At 43.0% G+C, this 13,061-nt stretch overlaps 1 protein-coding gene across 6 annotated transcripts in view; it reads left to right on the top strand.

Moving 5' to 3' along the window:
- Nucleotides 1-5,371: 5,371 nt before the first annotated feature.
- CDK17 (cyclin dependent kinase 17) overlaps nt 5,372-13,061 on the top strand; it is a 116,043-nt gene continuing 108,353 nt past the window's right edge. Inside the window, exons 1-2 of one of the 6 annotated variants that reach the window (XM_063593579.1) lie at nt 5,403-6,016; nt 12,649-12,745. The gene's annotated coding sequence lies outside the window, so the exon portion shown is untranslated. Of the gene's footprint in view, nt 6,017-6,543; nt 6,668-12,648; nt 12,746-13,061 lie in introns of those variants that run through there. The other 5 variants (XM_034934260.3, XM_034934261.3, XM_034934262.3 and 2 more) reach the window with 5 other exon arrangements.

The following is a 13,061-nucleotide window of genomic DNA, read 5'->3' as shown; positions in this document are numbered from 1 at the left end:
CATAGTGAAATCCTGCCTCTACCAAAAATTAGCTGTGCGTGGTGGCAGTCACCTGCAATCCCAGCTACCTGGGAGGCTGATGCAGGAGAATCACTAGAACCCAGGTGGCGGAGCTTGAAGTGAGCCGAGACCACGCCACTGCTCTCCAACCTGGGTGACAGAGGGAGACTCCGTCTCAAAAAAAACAAAAGATGAAAAGATGAAAAGATGAAAAAAGATAGTGATAATTCCCACAAGCCCCTGGGGAAATGGCCAGTTGCCACATTCTTCTTCTTCTCAACCTGCTTGAGAAGGGAAAACCTATACTGCCCCAGTTCCCACTTTCCAACTTTTTTTTTTTTAAAGCAAGACATTTGTTAAAGCTTAAAGATGACTTCATCACACCTGTAATCCCAGCACTTTGGGAGGCCGAGGCAGGTGGATCACTAGAGGTCAGGAGTTCGAGACCAGCCTGGCCAACATGGTGAAACTCCATCTCTATTAAAATACAAAAATTAGCCAGGCGTGGTGGCGTGCACCTGTAGTCCCAGCTACTCTTGAGGCTGAGGCAGGAGAATTGCTTGAACCTGGAAGGTGGAGGTTGCAGTGAGTCGAGATTGTGCCACTGCACTCCAGCCTGGGTAACACAGCGAGACTCCATCTCAAAATCTCAAAACAAAACAAAACAAAAACAAAAACAAAAAACAATAGCTTCATGTTATGCTTCATTTTTTTCAAAAAGCTCAAATAAACTTTAAATGTATTGTATTTGATTAAGACCCACGTCTGGTTTTTCTCAGAGGCAGAACATCAATCTAGTTAAGAGGTATTGATATTACATTTAAAAAAGAAAGGAAGAAAAAACTAGTTAATCCCATCTTAATCTCATAATAGAGACGTGTATGCAGTCTTACTGGAAGCCTGGAAACTAACTCTCCCTAAGCATTTTGTCAGCAACTAGAGAAAACTTTCATTCCAAAATAAAATGTTTGAAAATTTTGTCCCCCTTAACTGCCAAGATTCAGCTTGGTTCCTGGATTCATTTCCCTTGTAAGGACACATGACATCACTCTGCTGAAAGCTTTTTATAACGTTCCCTGGACGAGACCAAATGTCCCAGATGTTATTCATCCTCTAGGGTTAAATCTGGTACACCGAATTTGAAATTTACATGTAAATAGGGAAGAAATTTCCCTCCCCAAATTTGTAACTTGTAAATCTATGGAGGTATTCTGATGATATCAAATAGATCTGCTCTGTAAAATCTCTACCATTAAGCTTTAAGTGACAGGGTACAACTGTATCATTATGCAATGGTATATAGCTGTTTTGCAGGTGTTGGGATGGTACAAAATATTAAAAATAAATGTTAAGGCCTGGCTAGATGTTTCATTTTTGAAGCAGGTTTTAAAAAGCCTTTGACAAAACTCCTTTCTTGCCTACAGCTTCATTTTTGCCAAATGTAAAATTATTTTGCTATTGGGGGAAAATTGTTGATTGCTGTCCTTAGCTTGATTTGCTTTACTCTTCTTGCAAAACAAGCAAACAAACATACAGACTTCCTATATGATTCAGCCTAGTAAAACAGGGAATGAACCCAGACAAAAAGTGTTTTTTCTATTTGGTCAGTTATCTAATTTCTTTGAGAATTTTTAAGGAATATGAAATAATAATTAGAAATAGTCCAGAAATTCAGACATATGGAAAATTGTTTTGTAAATAAAACTATGTATTGATGTTGTATAGAGCAGTGGTTCTCAAACTTTATTGTGCAGCAGAATCTTAGAAAATCTCGGTAAACAGTTTGCTGGGCCCCACCCTAGAGTTTCTGATTCAGTTGGTCTGGAGCGGGAACTGAGAATTTGCATTTCTATGAAATTCCCAGGTAACACTGCTGAGAACCACTGATGTAGAGCAATTGAAAACCAGCTTAAGTGTTTCTTGTTTGTATCTTATCTGAAAGTTTCATATTTGTTTCCCAGACAGTATCATTTTCAGAATGTGAATCCCAGCAAAGATTTTCTGGACTTACCACATTTAACTCTCTTTGTCCAAAGTTCAATTGACCTTCAAAATTTTCTCCCCTCAATATTTTTATATATGTCGCATGATATAGCTATTCTATGGTGAAAACATTTTGGGATATACTTGTTTCACTGGAAAGAAGACTATTTTTCAATCTCAGACCTTCTAAGAGCCTTAAACATGTAAATGTATATTGTGAATTTCCAAAAGGGAGATAAAGTATGTGGCATTCCTCAAGTGGATTTGATCTTGGAATTCTTCCTCAATCTTTCTCCTCCACTAAGCACTATGGAATATCTATTAATCACAGTTAGGGAAATATTCTAAGTAAATAATTTTATAATTTAACATAGTTTTACAAGGTAAAAAAAAAAAAAGCCTATATTACAACCTACGGAAAAAACAACATGCTCACAATATTACATATAATTTTTTTTTTTTCAGACGGAGTCTTGCTCTGTCACCCAAGCTGGAGTGCAGTGGTGTGATCTCAGCTCACTACAACCTCCACTTCCTGGGTTCAAGCAATTCTCCTGCCTCAGCCTCCTGGGTAGCTAGGATTACAGGCTCCTGCCACCACGCCTGGGTAATTTTTGTATTTTTAGTAGAGATGCGGTTTTGTTATTTTGGCCAACCTGGTCTCGAACTCATGAGCTCAAGTGATCCACCTGCCTCGATCTCCCAAAGTGCTGGGATTACCGGTGTGAGCTACCGCGCCTGGCCAAATTTTAAATCAGTTTAGAAAAGTAATTAAATAGGCCATGGGGCTGGGTGCTGTGGCTCACCCAGCACTTTGGATCACTAGAGCTCATGAGTTCGAGACCAGCCTGGCCAACATGTCCAAACCCCGCCTCTACTAAAAATACAAAAATTAGCCGGGCGTGGTGATGGGCACCTGTAATCTCAGCTATTCAGGAGGCCAAGGCAGGACAATTGCTTGAACCCGGGAGATGGAGATTGCAGTGAGCTGAGATGGTGCCACTGCACTCCAGCCCGGGTGACAGAGCAAGACTCCCTCTAAAAATAAATAAATAAATAGATAAATAAATAGGCCAGGGGTGGTGGCTCCTGTTTGTAGTCTCAGCACTTTGGGAGGCCGAGGTTGGAGGATTGCTTGATGTCAGGAGTTTAATACCAGCCTGGGCTGTCGGCATAGTGAGACTCCATCTCATTTAAATAAATAAATAAATAAATAAATAAATATAAAAAGTAATGAAATAAATATTGTGCAATCTGTAATTTTTTTTTCATTGAAAGAACAAATCCTCCAGGTGCGGTGGCTCACGCCTGTAATCCCAGCATTTTGGGAGGCCGAGGAGGGTGAATCATCTGAGGTCAGGCGTTTGAGACCAGCCTGGCCAACAGGGTGAAACCCTGTCTCTACTAAAAATGCAAAAAATTAGCCGGGCGTGGTGGCGGATGCCTGTAATCCCAGCTACTTGGGAGGCTGAGGCAGGAGAATCGCTTGAACCTGGGAGGCGGATGTTGTAGTCAGCCGAGACCACGCAACTACACACCAGCCTGGGCAACAAGAGCAAAATTCTGTCTTAAAAAAAAAAAAAAGAAATAACAAACCAATCAATCAAATAATCACCTAAGTTTTCATTATGAATTCGTCTTTTTTTTTTTTTTTTTTGAGACGGTGTCTCATTCTGTCACCCAGGTTGGCGTGCAGTGGAGGAATCTCAGCTCACCGCAAACTCCGCCTCCCCGGCTTAATGGATCCTCCCACCTCAGCCTCCCAATTACGAATTCTTTGTTATGCTAATGAAAGATGTAGAAAGAGGAGAGGGTGCTTTGGATGAGACAGAATAATCTTTTTATTTCTCATGGAGTAATTTTAATCTAATGATATGAAGGTATAAGTATTAATGCTGAAACTCAGAATGCCATTTCATAGGCTCCCTTTTTTGGTGATTTTTTGATATTTACTAAAGTACTAATTTAGATGAGGCAAGTATATGAAAATCCTTTCATATAAATAGGCCTTGTAGAAATATCAGTATTTCTCTTTAACTTAAAAAGAACTCTGAAAATGATGCTACATCTTGCTATATTATAAAGTTCCAAGTTTGACTTGGACAAATCTAAAAAGCCTCATTAACAGTGCTTTTAAACAAAGCGCACTTGTTCTAACGGAAAGCTTGTTATGTATATTTGCATTCTTGGTTGGTAAACAAGTGTTAAATACGCGTAGAGCATAATTGTTGCTAATTTACGGGTCCTGGTAATTTTAGAGGCATGGGAAAAGCCTGATTGACACGTACGATCGTTGGATATAACTGTAGATGCATTTAACTTTGCCAAACAAAATAAGAGAAAGATGTCAGCATGCAGCATTTTTAAGGGGGAAAGGATTCATCCCTAAATCCAAAAAGATAATTCCCCGAAGTTCTTGGCACATAATGTGATTTGAAACTTCAATGCAGCTTCTACTTCCGGGTGTTAACATGGGAAAAAAAATTTATTTCACTTCACAGGACTTTTATGTGGGTTTTTTTTTCTTGTTTATGTTGTCTACATCCGGTCCCTACTCTCTTCTTGCAATCCTCTCATTATCTCCCTCTAGGGGTTTAAGTTTGTTTTAACTTTATGCTTTTATCCTTATTAGTGGAAAAAAGTGGGTCAGTATTACTTTAGTTTGTCTTCACTGCCACTCTGCTGTTCATTCCCGAACTAGCTTTTAGCCTCTGGGAAAGGAGAAAGTAAAAACAGTTGCAGAAACTGGGCCAACCTCTCGCGGCCCGCCTCCCGCAAGAAAACAAAACCTAACCCGTGCAACAGTAGTCCTTTCTGTTTTCATAGCACCTTGTATTTCTCCGCTTATAACGTTCAGATTTTTATGATAGTTATTGATCATCTTTCATCCCAGCTAGACTCTCCATCCTTAGAGGACTCAGCATATTGCCGGGCACATGATAATATATACAAAACACTGTACTGTAGTTTAAATGAATAGATGCCGTGTGTGTGAGAGACTGCGGCACTAGTACCCACGTACCCACACACAACAAAGGAGAAAAGTTGCAGCCATCAACATTTTTCAGTGTGGGTCCTTTGACATGGACTCTCTAGAAAGTCAGTGGAGAACTGTGGCATGGACACCTTGTACAGTAATTACTTGTATAACTGAAGCACGAGTTTTGGTTTGGTAGCGGGAAGTTGAGGGGCAGGGGGATGTTGGAGTGGCTGAATTATTCACATAATTTCTCCCCCAGTCGCTGCGGACAGGCACTCATTCCGGTGGGGTTCCCTGGCCCCCTCCGCCGCTCCCCGCACGCCCGCACTTCGGAGCTGGGAGTTTCCCGGGGACACCCGCCCCGCCCTGCAGGCCCCGCCCCCGGCCACCGGCCCCGCCCCCGCCGCCGCCGCCGCCGCCGCCGCCGGCAGGGGTCGCGCTGCCCCCGGCGAGCCGCTCAGGCGGGGGTGGGGTAAGCTCCCGCGGCCGGTCGCTTTTCTCCGCCGCCGCTGGTTGGATCGTTTCAATAAAAGTGTTTTTTATCTTGCACTCGCTCTCCTCCGGGGAACAGGCGGAGGCGTCAATCCGCAGCCGCCGAGTGTGAAAGCGACGCACACGCAAGGAGCGAACGCGGCCGCCCGCAGTCTCCTGAGCTCCTCGCGGGCCGCCGCAGAGCCGCGGAGAAGAAGGAGCCAGCGCCCGGCCAGACAGTCTCGGCCAGACAGTATCAGCCCGCCGTCGGCGCCCGCCGCGCTCGCGCCCGGCTGCTCCGAGGGGATTAGTGGGCCGTCCGCGCGGCTCGTCGGCGCGGGAGCCATGTTGACCGAGGGACTTGGCAACGCGTGAGACACCCGCGGCCCCTCCCGAGGCTCCGGACCCGCGGCGAGAGCCGGAAGGCGGCTGTGGCGGCGGAGGCCTGCGCTCGGAAGCGCCTCACGTCTGCCGGCCGCTGAGACCCGGACCTGCATCCGGTCGCCGCGGGCGTCCGCGGAGCAGCTTCCCCCCGCGCCTCTCTTCGCCTCGCCTCGGGACCCGCGGTCCCCGCTCTTGCTGGTGAGTTGGCGGCTGGCGTCCGCGCCGCGCTTTCCCCTGGTGTCGGGTCGGCCGCGGGGCCGGGAGGCTGCGTGGGACAGAGGCGGGGGCGGGGGCTACTGGGGGCGCGGGTGGCTCAGGCCCGGTCGGGAAGTTGAGCGAGGAGGCGCGGCGCGGGGGGCTAGCGTGCGCCTGTCACCTCTCCGGTCCAGCGAGGACCCTGGGTCGCCCGGGGATTTCCGGGGCTCGGGTGGGGTGTGAGTGTCTGCTAGCTGCTTCCCAGGAGGCGCCGACAGATATAGACGCCGCCGCCTCCGGTGCTCGCTGCCGCTTTGGTCTGCGGGGGAGGCCGGTCTCCCCGCGAGGCGGAGGAGGGGAAAGAGGCAGAAAGTCCCCCGAGACACAAAGGTCCCCTCGGCGCGGGTGGAGCTGGAGGCGCAGGCGACGCTGCCCGGGAGGGGAAGGAAGGGGCGCGGGTCCGCGGGAGGTGGGCGAGGAGGCGGCGGTCGCGGCGCCTGCAGCTCCTTGGAGACGCTGGGCTGTGCGCGGGTGGGGAGCGCGGAGGAGGAGGAGGAGCCCGCGCGTGGGAGCGGGCAGAGACAAAGATCAGGGCAGCCTCCTGCTGGCGGGTCACACCCCGGAGTGTTGGTCAAGAGCGGAGGTAGAGGGAAGGTGGGAAACCCAGCAAACCGATGGGGAGGGGAAAATGGGGGGAGGAGGGTGCCTAGTGCTGTCTCCGTCGCAGTTGCTTTTCTCAGCATTTTTGTGCCCGATGCTATGCCCGATGCTTTTGCTCCCCAACTCAGCTGGATAGCTCCAGATTCCCTCCCTCCTGTCACCCCCACACTGCCACATTGACTCTCCTGTGGTTTTCCCCTCATTCTCCCCCTACTTTTCACCCACTCCTTTTCGGGTAAGCAGTATTTTGCTTTCAGCTTGGGGAACGTTCGTTAATGACAGGATGTCTGAGCTTGTTCTGACCCTGAACTGCCTTGAACTTCTCTCTCTTCCTCCCACCCTTTCCTTTTCTGGGATCTATAATGTCACATGGCCGTTAACAATTAGCTTTTCTTTTGCAAAAGTGGCAAAAAGCGTTTAGCTGAAATCTGTGGCTCTCGCCTCCTTTATATGAATATGTCCACCAAAGACACCTCGTTGGTCATGTTCTATCACCTCTTCGTCAAATTGACATCAGGTCTTAACAGGTCACTTTCAAGATACAGAAGAGGCAAATTTTGTTTTGAGACTTGGCCATTCCTAGGGTCAGCAAAGTGTATTCCTGGCAGCCAGACCCTCAGTCACTTATCAGGAAATGCTTAACCTAAAGACAGACAATTCTTTCCCCAAACTTTGCTGTTTCTTTTTTGAGTCTTTGTTGAAAGACTTCTTTTAAAAGGCGTTTGTGTGAGAAGATCACAGTAACAAATCTGGCTTATTCTGTTTTAGACTTACTTTCTTAACTCTTGGGCAGAAGAAAATGAATGAGATTTGAAGACCTTTGATACCTTGAGTAGACAAAGCTTCCCTTGAAACTAGAAATAAGACGAAGCTAGATTTTAAGGGGAAAAAATTTGCTAGTGGTAATATAATTGGTTTTGTTTCATTTTTTTATGAGTCTGAGGAGTTGACATTAAACGTTGGGCTGTTGCTTTGTTAATGAAGTCATTTCAATTTTTGCAACTCTTAACATCTGCATGCTTTCATAAACAGTGGGTTGGAACAAAAGAAAATGTGACTAAGGGATATTCCTTAAATTCTTTTTTATGTTATGAGAGAGAATATTGGAATATAAAGAATGTTACTTTATCTGGTAAACCATCTCATAGGCCAGAAGCACTAACAGTTTGAATGGTTTGCTTAAAAAAAAACGGGAGTCTTTGAATTTAAGCTTATGTAAAATTACTATGCAAATATAGGTTATTATTTATTTTTACAGTGAAAATAAAACACTTGAAGTATAAATGGAAAGAAAAAAGCAAAGCCTGTTTAATATAGAGGCATTAATGTTGATATCACTGTACGAACAGTCATAGCTTGCTGCTCACTGCCGTTAAAGGGTTGACATACAAACATTGTGGAAGAGATTTCAGTTTGAGGGCTAGTGTCTGAATTATGGACTCCTTACCCTACTCCACCACTTAAAACATTTTAGAGACTTTTGTGAAACTAACAGGTCATATAATTAATAATTGTTGTTTTATGTACATTTATTGAAAGGCCATATTGAGGATACATTGATTTTTTTTTCCTGCATATTTATCAGTATCGAATTAGAAAATTGAACCTTCAGTGTTACTAGATGGAAATTTACCAAAAAGTAGCAAGGTTTCCGAATGGTGGGATTTGTTGGTGATTAAACATTTTTTTCCTGTATTTTACAAGTTTCACATTACATTTACAATGAGAAAAAAATGTAAATGTAGAATTAAAGTCTTGTTAATATCGTAATTTGCCTATTGCTGTACTAAAAGAAGCTTCTATAAAATGTATCATTCTCATCCTTAGATTCAGGCCAGAAAGTAACTTTCAGTGTTAGGTATTTGAAATAATGCAGCCTGTCATATGTACTCTGGTTACCAGAATGAAAAAACAAAAAGAGATACATACATAGTAAGGAAACATGAAATTGGAGGAATTGATCCCCATGTGTATTGCAGCTTCATATACCAGTAGTCTCTAATAAGTCATTGCTTTAATTAAAAAAAAATAGAAAATTTAAATTTTATTTGCCCTGTAGCACAGGATAGCTGTGTCTAAGCGCAGATTTTAACGTATATGTTTGTTGATATATTTAGTTTTCAGATACCAGTGCAGTCCTACAATTATGGTGGAACTAGATGGCATATAAAATCATTTTGTTGCTTTGTTGAGGCTTGTTTTTTTCCTTATTTTCAGCAATATTTTCCTTCTTTCCTTTCACTGAAAAACAATGCAACTATTTTATTTTGAACAATGGAAGCTGTAATGGCAACTGGGGTAGCTATTCAAAAGTGGAGATGACGATGTCCCTTAATATTACAACAGTTATCTGTGAACACAAAAATTTTTACCCTATGATTTTCTTTGTTATTGTCTACTAATGCTGAATATTTATAAGACATTACATTTTGAATCTTTATTGATGTTTCCTAGTCTTTAGAAAATTCTACCGTCATGGGCTAGCATTCTTTTACATGGCATTTAGATTTCCAGGATGTTCTTTGTATTTTTTGTTTGTTTGTTTGTTTTGTTTGTTTTAGACTTTCAGGATGGATAATTACTTTATTGCTATATTGTAAAAATTATATTCTCTAGGGAATTTTACCTGTTTAAAAAATTGTCTCAGTTTTCATACATGGGAAGGATGAATAGTTTTAGGTTCTTTTGAATTTTGAATGGATAATTTTTGCCTAAACTTTTAAACAGGAAATCGGTAAAGTATATTTCATAAAGTGATATGGCATTTTGCATTTTAAATGCAGAAGATAAACAATAGGTTTATGGCATTTAAAAATGTGCTTTATGTAGCATTTTTGAAGTTAAAAAAACTGCCTGTAATAGCGAACCTAGTGTAGTTCACTAGCATTCAATCTACAATGTTGGCAATTTCTTTGAACTGATGGGGAGAGGACCAGTTAAACTGGCTTTTAAGAATTTTTATTGTCATCAGTGGATTCTTTGTCATTATTTTGCTTCCAGTATAGTTAGTTGGTGGTTACTTTTGATATCTGCAAAATATTGACCTGGCAAGAGGAATTGCCAAGGGCCAGAGAAGTGTATTGAATATACCTCAGTGTAGTTTATTGTTCCCAGCCTGTCTGCCTCTCCCTGTTGGCCAACATGGAAAATCAATAGACATCTACCAGTAAATCTAATAAGTTATGTTACCGTGTTCTGCAGTAACCTGCAATACTGAATACTGTTTGAGGATGTAGATTTACAGATCTATGGCATATTGGGATGAGGTGAAAATTATCTTGCTCTCCAAAGTCTCCTTTCGAAAATATTTTTTGATATCACCTTATTTTACTTGGGCTACTATAACAAAATACCATACATTGAGGTGGCTTAAAACACAGACGTATTTTCTCACAGGTCCGGGGCTGGAAGTCTGAAATCAGCTAAGCACCTGCCCTCTCAGCTGTCTTCTCCCTGGGCACTCTTAAGTCCTTTCCTCCCTGCCTGCAGGTGAAGTGGGAGGGAGGGGAGGGAGAGGTGAGGATGTCTTTTTCTTTTGTACTTAAAAGGGCACAAATCCTGTCATGAGAGGGTCTCACTCTTAGGACCTAATCTAAACCTAATTACTTCCCAAAGGCCCACCTCTAATAGCCATCACACTGGGAGGTTTGGACTTCAACATGTGCATTTTGGGGGTACACAGATCTTCAGTCCATAACATAAACTTTGTGAAAGAAATTAACGTTAATTATTTACCTCCTCTACTAGGCACTATGCTAAGTATTATTTTGTGAAATCCTCACAATAAGCGCTTCATATAGGTATTCTGCCTGTTTTCAAATGAAGAAACAAAGACCTTAGGTTAAGTCATTGTTTCCAGGGACCGACCTCTGTGGTAACATTGACATTCCAGTTTAGGCATTCAAACCACTACTCTACACTGTCTCCATGAGGATGAGATGTTAAAAAGTCAATGTTACTGTCTGCACTCTATAAACAGTGAGTGAGAAATTAGAAAAGCTCATCAAAATACGATTTAAAGTACATTGAACTAGTTTTACTACATTAAAAGATTGCAGTATATAAAATATGTAAGGTAGGACATGTTGCTCAAAATGAATTAAAAATCAAGATGCTAAAAAAATTTAAAACATTTATATGGGCCAGGCATGGTGGCTCACGCCTGTAATCCCAGCACTTTGAGAGGCCGAGCCGGGCAGATCACAAGGTCAAGAGTTCCAGTCCAGCCTGGCCAACATGGTGAAACCCCGTCTCTACTAAGAATACAAAAATTAGCTGGGCACGGTGGTGCATGCCTGTAATCCCAGCTACTAGGGAGGCTGAAGCAGGAGAATTGCTTGAACTTGGGAGGCAGAGGTTGCAGTGAGCCAAGATCGCACCATGGCACTCTAGCCTGGCGACAGAGCAAGACTCTGTCTCGGGGGGAAAAAAATTATAGATTTTTTGAATAAATAATAAATAAAAATAAAATAAATAATAAATGTTTTTTGTCTACTTTTTTTTTTTTTTTTTTGAGACGGAGTCTCTCCCTCAGTTGGCCCAGGCTGGAGTGCAGTGTTGCAGTTGCGTGATCTCAAGCTATTCTCGTGCCTCAGCCTCCGGAGTAGCTGGGACCACAGGTGGTGTGAGCTTCCACGTCCAACTAATTTTTGTATTTTTAGTAGAGGTGGGTTTTCACCATGTTGGCCAGGCTGGTCTCGAACTCCTGACCTCAGGTGATCTGTGCACCTCGGTCTCCCAAAGTGCTGGGATTACAGGTATGAGACACCGTACCCGTGCTTCTCTACCTTTTAATAACACATTTTTGTTTCTTTTTATGCATTTGTTAGTGTAAATATATTCAAGAATACTCTACATTTTGTGTACATGTTTGTAAACAAGGGAAAAGGACCCAAAGGTAATTTCTCTTTCATTGTATTCTAGTTCAGTTACTAACTTTGGCCTTCTCAAGTCATATTAATCTACTATTCTTATAATTGATGGGTAATGTTTGTTATTAGTATGTGTTAATATTCAATAATGTAAACAACGTTGGTAAAAGTTGATATTAATACTTGTGAGAAATTTTTCTTTTTTTGAGATGGAGTCTCACTCTGTTGCCCAGGCTGGAATGCAATAGCGTGATCTTGGCTCACTGCAACCTCCGCCTCCCGGGTTCAAGTGATTCTCCTGCCTCAGCCCCCCGAGTAGCTGCGATTACAGGCGTGCACCACCACGCCCAGCTAATTTTTGTATTTTTAGTAGAGATAGGGTTTCACCATGTTGGCCAGGCTGGTCTTGAGCTCCTGACCTCATGATCTGCCTGCCTTGGCCTCCCAAAGTGCTGGGATTACAGGCGTGAGCCACTGCGCCTGGTCTATACTTGTGAGAAACTATCAAGTAACAGCATTGAAGCCCTTATCACTCCAAATTTAGACTTGCTCTTCTTTAAATTAGTTAATATGTATTTTTTAGTATTATTTTAGAATAAACATTTTTTGAAGTATAACAACTTAGATTTTAGTATTTTATATTATTGACTTGTAATGTTATTTCTGGCGGAAAAAGAAGCTTTTCATTGAGTATGTGTGTGTGTGTGTGTTTGTGTTTGTTAAGATACAGGGTCTCACTCTGCCACCCAGGTTGATTGCAGTGGTGTGATCACTGCTTCTTGTAGCCTTGATCTCTGGGGCTCCAGTGATCCTCCCACCTCAGCCTCCCAAATAGCTGGGACTACAGGTTCAGCGCCACCAGTCTTGGCTAAGTTTTGTGTTTTTAGTGGAGATGGGGTTTTGCCATATTGCCCAAGCTGTTCTTGAACTCCTGGGCTCAAGCAATCTGCCTGCCTCAGCCTCCCAAAGTGCTGGAATTACAGGTGTGAGCCACTGTGCCCAGATTTTTTACTGATTCTGAAGTAAAATTGGATTCCTTAGACTTAAGCACCTTGAGTCTGACCTATTAAATTAGCTTTTTTTTTTTTTTTTTTTTTTTTTGAGGCGGAGTCTCACAGGCTGGAGTACAATGGCACGATCTTGGCTCACTGCAACCTCCACCTCCCGGGTTCAAGCGATTCTCCCTGCCTCAGCCTCTCGAGTAGGTGGAATTACAGGTGTCTGCCACTATGCCCTGCTAATTTTTGTAGTTTTTAGTAGAGATGAGGTTTCACTATCTTGGCCAGGCTGGTGTTGAACTCCTGACCTCGTGATCCACCCGCCTCGGCTTCCCAAAGTGCTGGGATTACAGGTGTGAGCCACCGTGCCTGGCCTTAAATTAGTTTTAAGAAGTGGTCCTTTATGTCTCAATTTAAGTTAATAAATTTAATTTTTCAATTAACTCAGGTTTGCAGTTGGTATTTTTAAAGCATTTGTTACGTCCTCAGTATTGTATTAGCCATTATCTGTGTTGTAAC

The sequence above is a fragment of the Pan paniscus genome, chromosome 10 (assembly GCF_029289425.2).
Source record: "Pan paniscus chromosome 10, NHGRI_mPanPan1-v2.0_pri, whole genome shotgun sequence".
NCBI classification, from domain to species: Eukaryota; Metazoa; Chordata; class Mammalia; order Primates; family Hominidae; genus Pan; species Pan paniscus.
Note: the sequence above shows the minus strand (reverse complement) of the source record. Positions and strands in the feature narration are given on the sequence as shown.